At 40.5% G+C, this 18,130-nt stretch overlaps 1 pseudogene; it reads right to left on the bottom strand.

The window, feature by feature from the left end:
- Nucleotides 1-15,807: 15,807 nt before the first annotated feature.
- The window catches only part of LOC123732661 (NLR family CARD domain-containing protein 3-like), a 233,042-nt pseudogene continuing 230,719 nt past the window's right edge, over nucleotides 15,808-18,130 (bottom strand).

Below are 18,130 nucleotides of genomic sequence, written 5' to 3'. Positions count from 1 at the left end.
AACCTTTTTGAAATCGGACAGTGTGGTTAGATTAACGAGAGTCTTATCTTTAAAATGGTGTAAAATAGTCATATTTTTAAAAAATTGAAGTAATATCATATCTAAGGTATTTGAATAACGCGCCACAGGATTCAACTGGCTGTTGAGTAGGTGGGACGCAAGCGTCCCACCTAGCCCATAGAGGTTAAAGTGTGTTAAATTAGTCAAAGGTTTAGTATTTGGTCCCATATTCTTTGACTGCAATGACTACATCAAGCCTGTGACTGCCATGATTGAGAAAGATCATGAATAATAATGAGTGAGAGAGTTACAGAGGCTGCAACAAAACATGCTAACCTCTCACCATTACCAATAACAGAGGCTACAACAAAACATGCTAACCTCTCACCATTACCAATAACAGAGGCTACAACAAAACATGCTAACCTCTCACCATTACCAATAACAGAGGATACAACAAAACATGCTAACCTCTCACCATTACCAATAACAGAGGCTACAACAAAACATGCTAACCTCTCACCATTACCAATAACAGAGGCTACAACAAAACATGCTAACCTCTCACCATTACCAATAACAGAGGCTACAACAAAACATGCTAACCTCTCACCATTACCAATAACAGAGGCTACAACAAAACATGCTAACCTCTCACCATTACCAATAACAGAGGCTACAACAAAACATGCTAACCTCTCACCATCACCAATGTATTTATTTATAAGCACCTCACATTGTGGTTACTCACTACTTGGTAGATATTCCCTCAGCGAAGTATGGCAGTTCCATGCAGGTTTCCTCACCAAGTCCAAGGCAGCACAGCTACCCATGCAGACAGTACTCCTTAGCCGTAGCCGATATCCCCATGGCAACACGAACTCGTTAAACTTCCCAAGCAATTATCTCCCGGTGTCAGACGATGCTAGGCTAACCTCTAGGCTGGCTAATACCTCCACGACGAGACGGTAGCTTCAGTCTTTACTAAGTTTTAGCTAAATTATAACAACTCTTTTATTAAATAAAACATGTATTTCCCTTCATGTCTTAGTAGCTATGGGTTTTGTTGTAGTTCTGTCGTCTTCTTTTATAATTTTTCTTCACCAACCGTCCTGAGGTAAAACGTCCATCCTTTCATCAACGTCTTTTTCCCTCCCGTTAACCAGGTCAACTCCCATTGGCCACAACTTAACAAGCGACCTTATTGGTCAAAACGTAAACTTCAAAGTAAAACAAACTATTCACTTATACATTAAATAAATATTTCTTCAAAAGCATAATGCATTAACAACATTACAGTTTAGGAGCAATTCAATCATCTTTTAAATATAATACCAATTCATTATAACAAATAAACTCAATACTTGTTTCAAACAAGGGTATTACACAAACATACAGTCAATAATACAGTAGAAAAATAAGTCTATATACAATGTGAGCAAATGAAGTGAAATAAGGGAGGTAAAGGCAAAAAAAGGCCATGGTGGCAAAATAAATACAATATAGCAAGTAAAACACTGGAATGGTAGATATGCAGTGGAAGAAAGTGCAAAGTAGAAATAATGGGGTGCAAAGGAGCTAAATAAATAAATACAGTAGGGGAAGAAGTAGTTGGGCTAAATTATAGATGGGCTATGTACAGGTGCAGTAATCTGTGAGCTGCTCTGACAGCTGGTGCTTAAAGCTAGTGAGGGAGATAAGTGTTTCGAGTTTTAGAGATTTTTGTAGTTCGTTCCAGTCATTGGCAGCAGATAACTGGAAGAAGAGGCGGCCGAAGGAGGAATTGGCTTTGGGGGTGACCAGAGAGATACACCTGCTGGAGCGCGTGCTACAGGTGGGTGCTGCTATGGTGACCAGTGAGCGGAGATAAGGGGGGACTTTACCTAGCAGGGTCTTGTAGATGACCTGGAGCCAGTGGGTTTGGCGACGAGTATGAAGCGAGGGCCAGCCAACGAGAGCGTACAGGTCGCAGTGGTGGGTAGTACAGTGGGGGAAAAAGTATTTGATCCCCTGCTGATTTTGTACGTTTGCCCACTTACAAAGAAATGATCAGTCTATAATTTTAATGGTAGGTTTATTTGAACAGTGAGAGACAGAATAACAGCAAAAAAATCCAGAAAATACGCATGTTAAAAATGTTATACAATTATTTGCATTTTAATGAGGGAAATAAGTATTTGACCCCCTCTCAATCAGAAAGATTCAAGTCATTAAGGTTTCGAGGCTGACGTTTGGCAACTCGAAACCTTCAGCTCCCTCCACAGATTTTCTATGGGATTAAGGTCTGGAGACTGGCTAGGCCACTCCAGGACCTTAATGTGCTTCTTCTTGAGCCACTCCTTTGTTGCCTTGGCCGTGTGTTTTGGGTCATTGTCATGCTGGAATACCCATCCACGACCCATTTTCAATGCCCTGGCTGAGGGAAGGAGGTTCTCACCCAAGATTTGACGGTACATGGCCCCGTCCATCGTCCCTTTGATGCAGTGAAGTTGTCCTGTCCCCTTAGCAGAAAAACACACCTTTAGCATAATGTTTCCACCTCCATGTTTGATGGTAGAGATGGTGTACTTGGGGTCATAGGCAGCATTCCTCCTCCTCCAAACACAGCGAGTTGAGTTGATGTCAAAGAGCTCCATTTTGGTCTCATCTGACCACAACATTTTCACCCAGTTGTCCTCTGAATCTTTCAGATGTTCATTGGAAAACTTCAGACGGGCATGTATATGTATTCTTGCGCAGGGGGACCTTGCTGGCGCTGCAGGATTTCAGTCCTTCACGGCGTAGTGTGTTACCAATTGTTTTCTTGGTGACTATGGTCCCAGCTGCCTTGAGATCATTGACAAGATCCTCCCGTGGAGTTCTGGGCTGATTCCTCACCGTTCTCAATCATTGCAACTCCACGAGGTGAGATCTTGCATGGAGCCCCAGGCCGAGGGATATTGACAGTTATTTTGTGTTTCTTCCATTTGCGAATAATCGCACCAAATGTTGTCACCTTCTCACCAAGCTGCTTGGCGATGGTCGTGTAGCCCATTCCAGCCTTGTGTAGGTCTACAATCTTGTCCCTGACATCCTTGAAGAGCTCTTTGGTCTTGGCCATGGTGGAGAGTTTGGAATCTGATTGATTGATTGCTTCTGTGGACAGGTGTCTTTTTTTACAGGTAACAAGTTGCGGTTAGGAGCACTCCCTTTAAGAGTGTGCTCCTAATCTCAGCTCGTTACCTGTATAAAAGACACCTGGGAGCCAGAAATCTTTCTGATTGAGAGGGGGTCAAATACTTATTTCCCTCATTAAAATGCAAATCAATTTATAACATTTCTGACATTAGTTTTTCTGGATGTTTTTGTTGTTATTCTGTCTCTCACTGTTCAAATAAACCTACCATTAACCTGTTAGGGCTAGGGGGCAGCATTTGCACGTCTGGATAAAAAAATGTACCCGATTTAATCTGGTTACTAATCCTACCCAGTAACTAGAATATGCATATACTTATTATATATGGATAGAAAACACTCTAAAGTTTCTAAAACTGTTTGAATGGTGTCTGTGAGTATAACAGAACTCATTTGGCAGGCAAAACCCTGAGACATTTTCTGACAGGAAGTGGATACCTGATGTGTTGTATTGACTTTAAACCTATCCCATTGAAAAACACAGGGGCTGAGGAATATTTTGGCACTTCCTATTGCTTCCACTAGATGTCACCAGCCTTTACAAAGTGTTTTGAGTCTTCTGGAGGGAGATCTGACCGAACAAGAGCCATGGAACGATGATGTCCCATTAGACACCTGGCGCGCGAGTTCATGTTGGGTACCCTCGTTCCAATACGTTATAAAAGAGTATGCATTCGTCCACCTTGAATATTATTCATGTTCTGGTTAAAAAGGCCCTAATGATTTATGCTATACAACGTTTGACATGTTTGAACGAACGGAAATATATTTTTTCCCCTCGTTCATGACGAGAAGTCCGGCTGGCTTAGATCATGTGCTAACAAGACGGAGATTTTTGGACATAAATGATGAGCTTTTTTGAACAAAACTACATTCGTTATGGACCTGTGATACCTGGAAGTGACATCTGATGAAGAGAATCAAAGGTAATGGAGTATTTACATAGTATTTTCGATTTTAGATCTCCCCAACATGACGTCTAGTCTGTATCTGCAACGCGTATTTTTCTGGGCGCAGTGCTCAGATTATTGCAAAGTGTGATTTCCCAGTAAGGTTATTTTTAAATCTGGCAAGTTGATTGCGTTCAAGAGATGTAAATCTATAATTCTTTAAATGACAATATAATATTTTACCAATGTTTTCTAATTTTAATTATTTAATTTGTGACGCTGACTTGACTGCCGGTTATTGGAGGGAAACGATTTCCTCAACATCAATGCCATAGTAAAACGCTGTTTTTGGATATAAATATGAACTTGATAGAACTAAAAATGCATGCATTGTCTAACATAATGTCCTAGGAGTGTCATCTGATGGAGATTGTAAAAGGTTAGTGCATCATTTTAGCTGGTTTTATGGTTTTGGTGACCCTGTCTTTGACTTGACAAAACATTACACACAACTCTTGTAAATGTACTGTCCTAACATACTCTAAATTTATGCTTTCGCCGTAAAACCTTTTTGAAATCGTAAAACGTGGTTAGATTAAGGAGATGTTTATCTTTCAAATGGTGTAAAATAGTTGTATTTTTTTAAAATTTGAATTTTGACATTTATTTGGATTCAAATTTGCCGCTCTTGAAATGCACCTGCTGTTGATGGAGTGCACCACGGGTGGCACGCTAGCGTCCCACCTAGCCCATAGAGGTTAAAATTATAGACTGATCCTTTCTTTGTCAGTGGGCAAACGTACAAAATCAGCATGGGATCAAATACTTTTTTCCCCACTGTATATGGGGCTTTGGTGACAAAACGGATGGCACTGTGATAGACTGCATCCAATTTATTGAGTAGGGTATTGGAGGCTATTTTGTAAATGACATCGCCGAAGTCGAGGATCGGTAGGATGGTCAGTTTTATAAGGGTATGTTTGGCAGCATGAGTGAAGGATGCTATGTTGTGAAATAGGAAGCCAATTCTAGATTTAACTTTGGAGTGGAGATGCTTATAGTGAGTCTGGAAGGAGAGTTTACAGTCTAACCAGACACCTAGGTATTTGTAGTTGTCCACATATTCTAAGTCAGAACTGTCCAGAGTAGTGATGCTGGACAGGCGGGCAGGTGCAGGCAGCGATCCGTTGAAGAGCATGCATTTAGTTTTACTTGTATTTAAGAGCAGTTGGAGGCCACGGAAGGAGAGTTGTATGGCATTGAAGCTCGTCTGGAGGTTAGTTAACACAGTGTCCAAAGAAGGGCCAGAAGTATACAGAAGTATACAGAATAACACCAATAACAAAGGGGGTCTGATCTTTGTGCCTCTGTAACTTTCTCATTCATCATCATTCACGATTCATTCATGATTATTCATAATCATGGTAGCATCCACATGAATGTAGAAGTGTTCAGAAACATCTTCTATTCTTACTGACAATACAAGTGAAGTGACTCCAAAATGACAGGACATTATTCACCGTTCAGTTTCTATTAGGAAAAACATCTTCCAAAACACAACCAAGACAAACTGCAAATGCATTCAACAAGTTTGTAGAATCACAAGCTTGATGTAATCACTGCAGGCATGGAATATGGTACAACTACTAAACTTATGACTACTTTAATACAATATAAGTGAATTTGTCCGAATATGTACAACTTTTTTCAAATGGGAGAACTAAATACATAAAGTGCTTTACTTTCTTAACAGTAACACAGCTATGTATGAAAATACCCTCAAATAAAAGGTCACATTCTGTACTGTCACCTAATATGAAACATTGTATCTCAAATCCAAAATGCTGGAGCATAGCACCACATTTAAAACTGTAAGCTTCACTGTCCAAACACATATGGTGTGGACGATGTGTGTCTGGTAAACACATGTGGATCTGGTGAACAGTTATCACTTGTTGACCAACTACAGGAATACTGACCTCAGAGTCTCCAGTTTACAGTGGGGATTCCCCAGTCCAGCAGAGAGCAGCTTCACTCCTGAATCCTTCAGGTCATTGTTACTCAGGTCCAGCTCTCTCAGGTGTGAGGGGTTTGACCTCAGAGCTGAGACCAGAGAAGCACAGCCTTCCTCTGTGACTAGACAGCCTGACAGCCTGCAAAGAGTCAAATCATATTAAAATCCCACTGCTATTCTTTGGTGGTGAAAATAGTGGCAGTATAATTTTTCAACATTTTTCAGATATCAGTGTCCTGAAACCTGCCATATCTATTCGTAAATTAATGTATCATCATTAAAAATGACAAATGATCAAAGTATTGCCTGCAGATAGAAACATATATAGTACAAATATTTGAGTAGACTGACCAGACCAGTTTAAAAAGCAGTATCAGTCAAAAGACAGACAGTGAGGTATCAGATTTAGATTGTATTGAGTATACAGTCCACACCATAGCTATTTTGACAGTGAAGCAAACGTTTTAAATGTGGCTCTGTACTCCAACATTTTGGATTTCAGATCAAATGTTTCATATGAGGTGACAGTATATAATGTCACCTTTTATTTGAGGGTATTTTAATACATACAGTTGAAGTCAGAAGTTTACATACACCTTAGCCAAATACATTTAAACTCAATTTTTACAATTCCTGACATTTAATCCTCGTAAAAATCGCCTGTCTTAGGTCAGTTAGGATCACCACTTTATTTTAAGAATGTGAAATGTCAGAATAATAGTAGAGAAAATGATTTATTTCAGCTTTTATTTCTTTCATCACATTCCCAGTGGGTCAGAAGTTTACATACACTCAATTAGTATTTGGTAGCATTGCCTTTAATTGGTTTAACTTGGGTTAAACGTGTCGGGTAGCCTTCTACAAGCTTCCCACAATAAGTTGGGTGAATTTTGGCCCATTCCTCCTGACAGAGCTGGTGTAACTGAGTCAGGTTTGTAGGCCTCTTGCTCGCACACGCTTTTTCAGTTCTGCCCACTAATTTTCTATAGGATTGAGGTCAGGGCTTTGTGATGGCCACTCCAATACCTTGACTTTGTTGTCCTTAAGCCATTTTGCCACAACTTTGGAAGTATCGTTGGGGTCATTTTCCATTTGGAAGACCCATTTGTGACCAAGCTTTAACTTCCTGACTGATGTCTTGAGATGTTGCATCAATATATCCACGTAATTTTCCTGCCTCATGATGCCATCTATTTTGTGAAGTGCGCCAGTCCCTCCTGCAGCAAAGCACCCCCACAACATGATGCTGCCACCCCCGGGCTTCACGGTTGGGATGGTGTTCTTTGGCTTGCAAGCCTCCCCCTTTTTCCTCCAAACATAACGATGGTCATTATGGCCAAACAGTTCTTGTATTGTTTCATCTGACCAGAGGACATTTCTCCAAAAAGTACGATCTTTGTCCCCATGTGCAGTTGCAAACCGTAGTCTGGCTTTTTTTATGGTGGTTTTGGAGCAGTGGCTTCTTCCTTGCTGAGCAACCTTTAAGATTATGTCGATATAGGACTCGTTTTACTGTGGATATAGATACTTTTGTACCTGTTTCCTCCAACATCTTCACAAGGTCCTTTGCTGTTGTTCTGGGATTGATTTGCACCAAAGTAAGTTCATCTCTAGGAGACAGAACGCGTCTCCTTCCTGAGCGGAATGGCGGCTGTGTGGTCCCATGGTGTTTAGACTTGCGTACTATTGTTTGAACAGATGAACGTGTTACCTTCAGGCGTTTGGAAATTGTTCCCAAGGATGAACCATACTTGTGGAGGTCTACAATTTTTTTCTGAGATCTTGGCTGATTTCTTTTCATTTTCCCATGATGTCAAGCAAAGAGGCACTGAGTTTGAAGGTAGGCCTTGAAATACATCCAAATGATGTCAATTAGTCTACCAGATGCTTCTAAAGCCATAACATGATTTTCTGGAATTATCCATGCTGTTTAAAGGCACAGTCAACTTAGTGTATGTAAACTTCTGACCCACTGGAATTGTGATACAGTGAATTATAAGTTAAATAATCTGACTGTAAACAATTGTTTCAAAAATTACTTGTGTCATGCACAAAGTAGATGTCCTAACCGACTTGCCAAAACTATATAGTTTGTTAACAAGAAATTTGTGGAGAGGTTCAAAAACACGTTTTAATGACTCCAACCTAAGTGTATGTACACTTCCGACTTCAACTGTATGTGATTGACGATTAAAAATTAAATTCTGATGATGCCATGATTAAGAAAAATCATGAATAAATCATGAATCAGAATGAGTGAGAAAGTTACAGAGGCCACAACAGAACATGCTAACCTCTCACCATTACCAATAACAGAGGCTACAACAAAACATGCTAACCTCTCACCATTACCAATAACAGAGGCTACAACAAAACATGCTAACCTCACCATTACCAATTACAGAGGCTACAACAAAACATGCTAACCTCTCACCATTACCAATAACATAGGATACAACAAAACATGTTAACCTCTCACCATTACCAATAACAGAGGCTACAACAAAACAGCTAACCTCTCACCATTACCAATAACAGAGGTTACAACAAAACATGCTAACCTCTCACCATTACCAATAACAGAGGCTACAACAAAACATGCTAACCTCTCACCATTACCAATAACAGAGGCTACAACAAAACATGCTAACCTCTCACCATTACCAATAACAGAGGCTACAACAAAACATGCTAACCTCTCACCATTACCAATAACAGAGGCTACAACAACACATGCTAACCTCTCACCATTACCAATAACAGAGGCTACAACAAAACATGCTAACCTCTCACCTTTAACCTCAAATAAAAGGTGACATTGTGTACTGTCACCTAATGTGAAACATTCTATCTCAAATCCAAAATGCTGGAGCATAGCACCACATTTAAAACTGTAAGCTTCACTGTCCAAACACATATGGTGTGGACTATGTGTGTCTGGTAAACACATGTGGATCTGGTGAACAGTTATCACTTGTTGACCAACTACAGGAATACTGACCTCAGAGTCTCCAGTCTGCAGTGTGGATCCTCCAGTCCAGCAGAGACCAGCTTCACGCCTGAATCCTTCAGGTCATTGTTACTCAGATCCAACTCTCTCAGGTGTGAGGGGTTTGACCTCAGAGCTGAGACCAGAGAATCACAGCCTTCCTCTGTGACTCCACAGCCTGACAGCCTGCAAAGAGTCAAATCATATTAAAATCACACTGCTATGCTTTGGTGGTGAAAATAGTGGCAGTATCATTTTTCAACATATTCAGATATCAGTGTCCTGAAACCTTCCATATCTATTCGTAAATGAATGTATCATCATTAAAAATGACAAATTATCAACGTTTTGCCTGCAGATAGAAACATGTATAATACAAATATTTGAGTAGACTGACCAGACCAGTTTAAAAGCAGTATCAGTCAAAAGACAGACAGTGAGGTATCAGATTTAGATTGTATTGAGTATACAGTCCAAACCATATCTATTTTGACAGTGAAGATAACATTTTAAATGTGGCTCTAAACTCCAACATTTTGGATTTCAGATCAAATGTTTCATATGAGGTGACAGTATATAATGTCACCTTTTATTTGAGGGTATTTTAATACATACAGTTGAAGTCAGAAGTTTACATATACCTTAGCCAAATGCATTTAAACTCAATTTTTACAATTCCTGACATTTAATCCTAATAAAAATTCCCTGTCTTAGGTCAGTTAGGATCACCACTTTATTTTAAGAATGTGAAATGTCAGAATAATAGTAGAGAGAATGATTTATTTCAGCTTTTATTTCTTTCATCACATTCCCAGTGGGTCAGAAGTTTACATACACTCAATTAGTATTTGGTAGCATTGCCTTAAATGGTTTAACTTGGGTTAAACGTTTCGGGTAGCCTTCCACAAGCTTCCCACAACAAGTTGGGTGAATTTTGGCCCATTCCTCCTGACAGAGCTGGTGTAACTGAGTCAGGTTTGTAGGCCTCCTTGCTCGCACACGCTTTTCCAATTCTGGCCACAAATTTTCTATAGGATTGAAGTCAGGCTTTTGTGATGGCCACTCCAATACCTTGACTTTGTTGTCCTTAATCCATTTTGCCACAACTTTGGAAGTATGTTTGGGGTCATTGTCCATTTGGAAGACCCATTTGTGACCAAGCTTTAACTTCCTGACTGATGTCTTGAGATGTTGCTTCAATATATCCACATAATTCTCCTGCCTCATGATTCCATCTATTTTGTGAAGTGCACCAGTCCCTCCTGCAGCAAAGCACCCCCACAACATGATGCTGCCACCGCCGTGCTTCACAGTTGGGATGGTATGACGGCTGTGTGGTCCCATGGTGTTTAGACTTGCATACTATTGATTGAACGTGTTACCTTCAGGCATTTGGAAATTGCTCCCAAGGATGAAGCAGACTTGTGGAGGTCTACAATTTTTTGCTGAGATTTTGGCTGATTCCTTTTCATTTTCCCATGATGTCAAGCAAAGAGCCACTGATTTTGAAGGTAGGCCTTGAAATACATCCAAATTATGTCAATTAGTCTATCAGATGCTTCTAAAGCCATGACATCATTTTCTGGAATTTTCCAAGCTGTTTAAAGGCACAGTCAACTTAGTGTATGTAAACTTCTGACCCACTGGAATTGTGATAGAGTGAATTATAAGTGAAATAATCTGTCTGTAAACAATTGTTTCAAAAATTACTTGTGTCATGCACAAAGTAGATGTCCTAACCGACTTGCCAAAACTATAGTTTGTTAACAAGAAATTTGTGGAGTGGTTGAAAAACACGTTTTAATGACTCCAACCTAAGTGTATGTACACTTCCGACTTCAACGGTATGTGATTCACAATTAAAACTTACATTCTGATGATGCCATGATTAAGAAGAATCATGAATGAATCATGAATCATAATGAGTGAGAAAGTTACAAGAGGCCACAACAAAACATGCTAACCTCTCACCATTACCAATAACAGAGGCTACAACAAAACATGCTAACCTCTCACCATCACCAATAACAGAGGATACAACAAAACATGCTAACCTCTCACCATTACCAATAACAGAGGATACAACAAAACATGCTAACCTCTCACCATTACCAATAACAGAGGATACAACAAAACATGCTAACCTCTCACCATTACCAATAACAGAGGCTACAACAAAACATGCTAACCTCTCACCATTACCAATAACAGAGACTACAACAACACATGCTAACCTCTCACCATTACCAATAACAGAGGCTACAACAAAACATGCTAACCTCTCACCATTACCAATAACAGAGGATACAACAAAACATGCTAACCTCTCACCATTACCAATAACAGAGGCTACAACAAAAACATGCTAACCTCTCACCATTACCAATAACAGAGGCTACAACAAAACATGCTAACCTCTCACCATTACCAATAACAGAGGCTACAACAAAACATGCTAACCTCTCACCATTACCAATAACAGAGGCTACAACAAAACATGCTAACCTCTCATCATTACCAATTTATTTATTTATTTCACCTTTATTTAACCAGGTAGGCAAGTTGAGAACAAGTTCTCATTTACAATTACGAACTGGCCAAGATAAAGCAAAGCAGTTCGACACATAACAACACAGAGTAACACATGGAGTTAAACAAATGTAACCCTCTCACCAGGCTTGAATATGACTCTCACAATATTAACATATGTAGAGTATCTCAGCAGCATGGGATGTTAGGTGAGAAGGACATCTCCAATAAGAATTCCTATTGTAAACTATCTAGGGTTATGACAATAGGGTATTAACTTCAGATGAAATGATTATAGGTTTCTGTTATTGAATCAGGATAAACCATCCCATGCATTAAATTAAAACAATTAATGGCTCCACCAAGGCGACATACATAATGTTCCATATGTGTATTAAAACATTTTCAAACACAAATACATGTTCAGACACAACATCACAAGAAAAAATAATAATAAACCCCAATGAGTCGTGCACAACCCGTGTCCAAATTAAGCACCTCACATTGTGGTTACTCACGACTTGGTAGTTATTCCCTCAGCGAAGTATGGCAGTTCCATGCAGGTTTCCTCACCAAGTCCAAGGCAGCACAGCTACCCATGCAGACAGTACTCCTTAGTAACCGATATCCCCATGGCAACACAGCTACCCATGCAGACAGTACTCCTTAGTAACCGATATCCCCATGGCAACATGAACTCGTTAAACTTCCCAAGCAATTATCTCCCGGTGTCACACGATGCTAGGCTAACCTCTAGGCTGGCTAATACCTCCACAACGAGACGGTAGCTTCAGTCTTTACTAAGTTTTAACTAAATTATAACAACTCTTTTATTAAATAAAACATGTATTTCCCTTCATGTCTTAGTAACTATGGGTTTTGTTGTAGTTCTGTCGTCTTCTTTTATAATTTTTCTTCACCAACCGTCCTGAGGTAAAACGTCCATCCTTTCATCAACGTCTTTTCCCCTCCCGTTAACCAGGTCAACTCCCATTGGCCACAACTTAACAAGCGACCTTATTGGTCAAAACGTAAACTTCAAAGTAAAACAAACTATTCACTTATACATTAAATCAATATTTCTTCAAAAAGCATAATGCATTAACAACATTACAGTTTAGGAGCAATTCAATCATCTTTTAAATATAATACCAATTAATTATAACAAATAAACTCAATACTTGGTTCAAACAAGGGTATTACACAAACATACAGTCAATAATACAGTAGAAAAATAAGTCTATATACAATGTGAGCAAATTAAGTTAAATAAGGGAGGTAAAGGCAAAAAAAAGGCCATGGTGGCAAAGTAAATACAATATAGCAAGTAAAACACTGGAATGGTAGATATGCAGTGGAAGAAAGTGCAAAGTACAAATAATGGGGTGCAAAGGAGCTAAATAAATAAATACAGTAGGGGAAGAAGTAGTTGGGCTAAATTATAGATGGGCTATGTACAGGTGCAGTAATCTGTGAGCTGCTCTGACAGCTGGTGCTTAAAGCTAGTGAGGGAGATAAGTGTTTCCAGTTTTAGAGATTTTTGTAGTTCGTTCCAGTCATTGGCAGCAGAGAACTGGAAGAAGAGGTGGCCGAAGGAGGAATTGGCTTTGGGGGTGACCAGAGAGATATACCTGCTGGAGCGCGTGCTACAGGTGGGTGCTGCTATGGTGACCAGTGAGCGGAGATAAGGGGGACTTTACCTAGCAGGGTCTTGTAGATGACCTGGAGCCAGTGGGTTTGGCGACGAGTATGAAGCGAGGGCCAGACAATGAGAGCGTACAGGTCGCAGTGGTGGGTAGTACAGTGGGGGAAAAAAGTATTTGATCCTCTGCTGATTTTGTACGTTTGCCCACTTACAAAGAAATGATCAGGGTTTTGCCACCAAGTACTAAGTCATGTTTTGCAGAGGGATCAAATACTTATTTCCCTCATTAAAATGCAAATCAATTTATAACATTTCTGACATGAGTTTTTCTGGATGTTTTTGTTGTTATTCTGTCTCTCACTGTTCAAATAAACCATTAAAATTATAGACTGATCCTTTCTTTGTCAGTGGGCAAACGTACAAAATCAGCAGGGGATCAAATACTTTTTTCCCCCACTGTATATGGGGCTTTGGTGACAAAATAGATGGCACTGTGATAGACTGCATCCAATTTATTGAGTAGGGTATTGGAGGCTATTTTGTAAATGACATCGCCGAAGTCGAGTATCGGTAGGATGGTCAGTTTTATAAGGGTATGTTTGGCAACATGAGTGAAGGATGCTATGTTGCGAAATAGGAAGCCAATTCTAGATTTAACTTTGGATTGGAGATGCTTATAGTGAGTCTGGAAGGAGAGTTTACAGTCTAACCAGACACCTAGGTATTTGTAGTTGTCCACATATTCTAAGTCAGAACCGTCCAGAGTAGTGATGCTGGACAGGCGGGCAGGTGCAGGCAGCGATCGGTTGAAGAGCATGCATTTAGTTTTACTTGTATTTAAGAGCAGTTGGAGGCCACGGAAGGAGAGGTGTATGGCATTGAAGCTCGTCTGGAGGTTAGTTAACACAGTGTCCAAAGAAGGGCCAGAAGTTTACAGAATAACACCAATAACAGAGGGGGTCTGATCTTTGTGCCTCTGTAAATTTCTCATTCATCATCATTCACGATTCATTCATGATTATTCATAATCATGGTAGCATCCACATTAATGTAGAAGTGTTCAGAAACATCTTCTATTCTTACTGACAATACAAGTGAAGTGACTCCAAAATGACAGGACATTATTCACCATTCAGTTTCTATTAGGAAAAACATCATCCAAAACACAACCAAGACAAACTGCAAATGAATTCAACAAGTTTGTAGAATCACAAGCTTGATGTAATCACTGCAGGCATGGAACATGGGACTAAATACTAAACTTATGACAACTTTAATACAATATAAGTGAATTTGTCCGAATATGTACAACTTTTTCAAATGGGAGAACTAAATACATAAAGTGCTTTCCTTTCTTAACAGTAACACAGCTATGTATGAAAATACCCTCAAATAAAAGGTCACATTCTGTACTGTCACCTAATATGAAACATCTCAAATCCAAAATGCTGGAGCATAGCACCACATTTAAAACTGTAAGCTTCACTGTCCAAACACATATGGTGTGGACTATGTGTGTCTGGTAAACACATGTGGATCTGGTGAACAGTTATCACTTGTTGACCAACTACAGGAATACTGACCTCAGAGTCTCCAGTTTGCAGTGGGGATTCCCCAGTACAGCAGAGAGCAGCTCCACTCCTGAATCCTTCAGGTCATTGTTACTCAGGTCCAGCTCTCTCAGGTGTGAGGGGTTTGACTTCAGAGCTGAGACCAGAGAAGCACAGCCTTCCTCTGTGACTAGACAGCCTGACAGCCTGCAAAGAGTCAAATCATATTAAAATCACACTGATATTCTTTGGTGGTGAAAATATATATTTGTTCAACATGTTCAGATAAATCAGTGTCCTGAAACCTGCCATATATATTTATAAATGAATGAATGTATCATTATAAGAAATGACAAATTATGGAAGTATTGCTTGTAGAGAGAAACATGTATTGTACAAATATTTGGGTTGACTGACCAGACCAGTTTAAAAGCAGTATCAGTCAAAAGACAGACAGTGAGGTATCAGATTTAGATTGTATTGAGTATACAGTCCACACTATATATAATACTGACCTCAGAGTCTCCAGTCTGCAGTGTGGATCCTCCAGTCCAGCAGAGAGCAGCTTCACTCCTGAATCCTTCAGGTCATTGTTACTCAGGTCCAGCTCTCTCAGGTGTGAGGGGTTTGAACTGAGAACTGAGGCCAACACTTTACAGGATGTGTCTGTGAGTTTACAGCCAGCTAGTCTGCAAACACAGAAGAAATACAATGACAGACAGGTTGTATTAAAAAGTTATTCTCAGCTTTCCTAGCTTACACCGTTATGGTGCACGAATAATGTACAGGCTGTGCATTCATGGCTCAATGCTACAACTTTACTGATCAGTTTGTTTTGTAGTTTAAGAGTTTTCAGCTGATAGAAAGTTTAGTCAGCCAATGAAAATACTGTTGTTCCTACATTCAGTAAAGTTTGGTCTGAGGGATAGTCTCATGATTACTTACAGAGCCAGTCAGCCAATGAAAATACTGCTATAACTACAATTTATTTTGGTGTGCGATATTTACAGTGATACTTACAGAGCTTTCTTGCAGCCTCTCACAGCTGGGAGCAGTCTCCTACGACCCTCCTCTGATGTCTTGTATTCCTTCAGGTTAAACACATCCAGAACCTCCTCTGATATCTGCAGCATGTAGGCCAGTGCTGAACACTGAGCAAGGGAGAGGTTTTTGGATCTGTTCTCTGACCTCAAGTACTCTTGGATTTCCTCCTGTACTGAATGGTCTTTCATCTCTATCAGACAGTGGAAGAGATTGATGCACCTCTCAGGGGACATGTTCTTCCTCTGCATCACCTTAAGGGATCGGATTGTTTTCTGGACGCTCTCTGGACTGCTTTCTGTCTGTGCCACCAGACCTCGTAGGAGTTTCTGATTGGACTCCAGTGACATGCCATGAAGGAAGCGGACAAAAAGGTCCAGGTGTCCATTCTTACTCTCCAAGGCTTTATCCACGGTACTCTTCAGCAGCTCATGCAAGGTTAGCTCTTCAGACACAACTCTAGACTTTCTCTTGAGGAAGGGATTCAGTGCATCCATGTTCCTGGCTGTGTAACAATGGTACATGTAGACAGCTGAGAGAAACTCCTGAATGCTGAGATGAACAAAGCAGTACACCACTCTCTGAAATAACACAGACTCTTCTTTAAAGATTTGTGTGCACACTCCTGAGTACACTGAGGCTTCTTTGACATCAAGGCCACACTCTTTCAGGTCTTCTTCATAGAACATGAGATTACCCTTCTCCAGATTTTCAAACGCCAGCCTCCCCAGCTTCAGAAGAATTTCCTTATCTGACTCCATGAGCTCCTCTTGATCCATCTCATCTCTTCCATGATATTTCTGGTTCTTCAGGCTGGTCTGAATGAGCAGGAAGTGTATGGACATCTCAGTCAGAGTCGTGGGCATCTCTCTCCTCTTGTCTGTACTCAACATGTGTTCAAGGACTATTGCAGAAATCCAACAGAACACCGGCATGTGGCACATGATGTGGAGGCTCCTTGATGTCTTTATGTGTGAGATGATTCTGCTGGCCAGGCCCTCATCACTGAATCTCTTCCTGAAGTACTCCTCCTTCTGTGGGTCATTGAACCCTCGTACCTCTGTCACCTGGTCAATACACTTAGGGGGATCTGATTGGCTGCTGCAGGTCGGGAGGTTATCCATAGGAGAGCAGAGGGAAGCAGATTCCCCTTGATGAGGTTTGTCAGCAGAACATCAACAGATGATGTCTGGGTGACATCAGACACCTTTTCATTGTGCTGGAAATCTAATGGAAGTCTGCTTTCATCCAAACCATCAAAGATGAACATAGCTTTACAGGCAGTGAGTTTCTTTGCATTGCCTATGTCTAGTTCTGTGTGGAAGTCATTTAAAAGTCTGAGAAGACTGTACTGACGATCTTTGATCAAGTTCAGCTCCCGGAAAGGAAGCACAAATATGATCTCCACATCTTGGTTTGCCTTCCCTTCAGCCCAGTCTAGGATGAACTTCTGCACAGAGACTGTTTTTCCGATGCCAGCGATGCCCTTCGTCAGCACAGTTCTGATGCTTCTCTCTTGGCCAGGTAAGGGTTTAAAGATGTCATTGCAGTGGATTGCTGTGTCATGTGAGGTTGGTGTCCTGGATGCTGTCTCTAGCTGCCACACCTCATGTTCATTGTTAACCCCTTCACTCTCTCCTTCTGTGATGTACAGCTCTGTGTAAATCCTGTTGAGGGGAGTTTGGTTCCCTGCTGTTTCCATGCCTTCTATCACACATTCATACCTCCTTTTTAGACTGGCTTTATGGTTTACTATAGCTCTCTGCAGGCTGTCATCCACTACAAGGGAGGAGTAAAAGGATGTGTATCAGACATATTCATTGACAGGATGAAAAGTGGATCTTCCACAACTACAGTAATTTATATTATCTCATATTATTGTAGTTAACTACATTTAAATCATATTGAGGTATTGACTTAGCACAGGTCTGCAAGTGTTCTTACTGTTTTCAGAGCCTCTTGAATCATTGGGTTCCCTCAGGTGCTGTAGTACAGGAAGTGTTCTGGATCTCTTTCTACACTGAGGACAGTCATAGTCTCCTGAAGGAGCAGGTTTCTCCCAGTATCTGGTGATGCACTGTCTGCAGAACCTGTGTCCACAGGTGATAGAGACCGGATCCCTCAGAACCTGCTGGCACACTGCACACCTGGACTGATCCTCTGGCAGAGTAGACCATCCACTACAGAGATAAAGGAGAGAGAGATACTGATCCTTTAACAGAGTAGACCATCCACTACAGAGATAAAGGAGAGAGAGAGATACTGATCCTCTAACAGAGTAGACCATCCACTACAGAG

The sequence above is a fragment of the Salmo salar genome, unplaced genomic scaffold, assembly GCF_905237065.1.
Source record: "Salmo salar unplaced genomic scaffold, Ssal_v3.1, whole genome shotgun sequence".
In the NCBI taxonomy this organism is placed as follows: domain Eukaryota; kingdom Metazoa; phylum Chordata; class Actinopteri; order Salmoniformes; family Salmonidae; genus Salmo; species Salmo salar.
The sequence above is the reverse complement of the archived record's forward strand: the minus strand, read 5'-3'. Positions and strand labels throughout refer to the sequence as shown.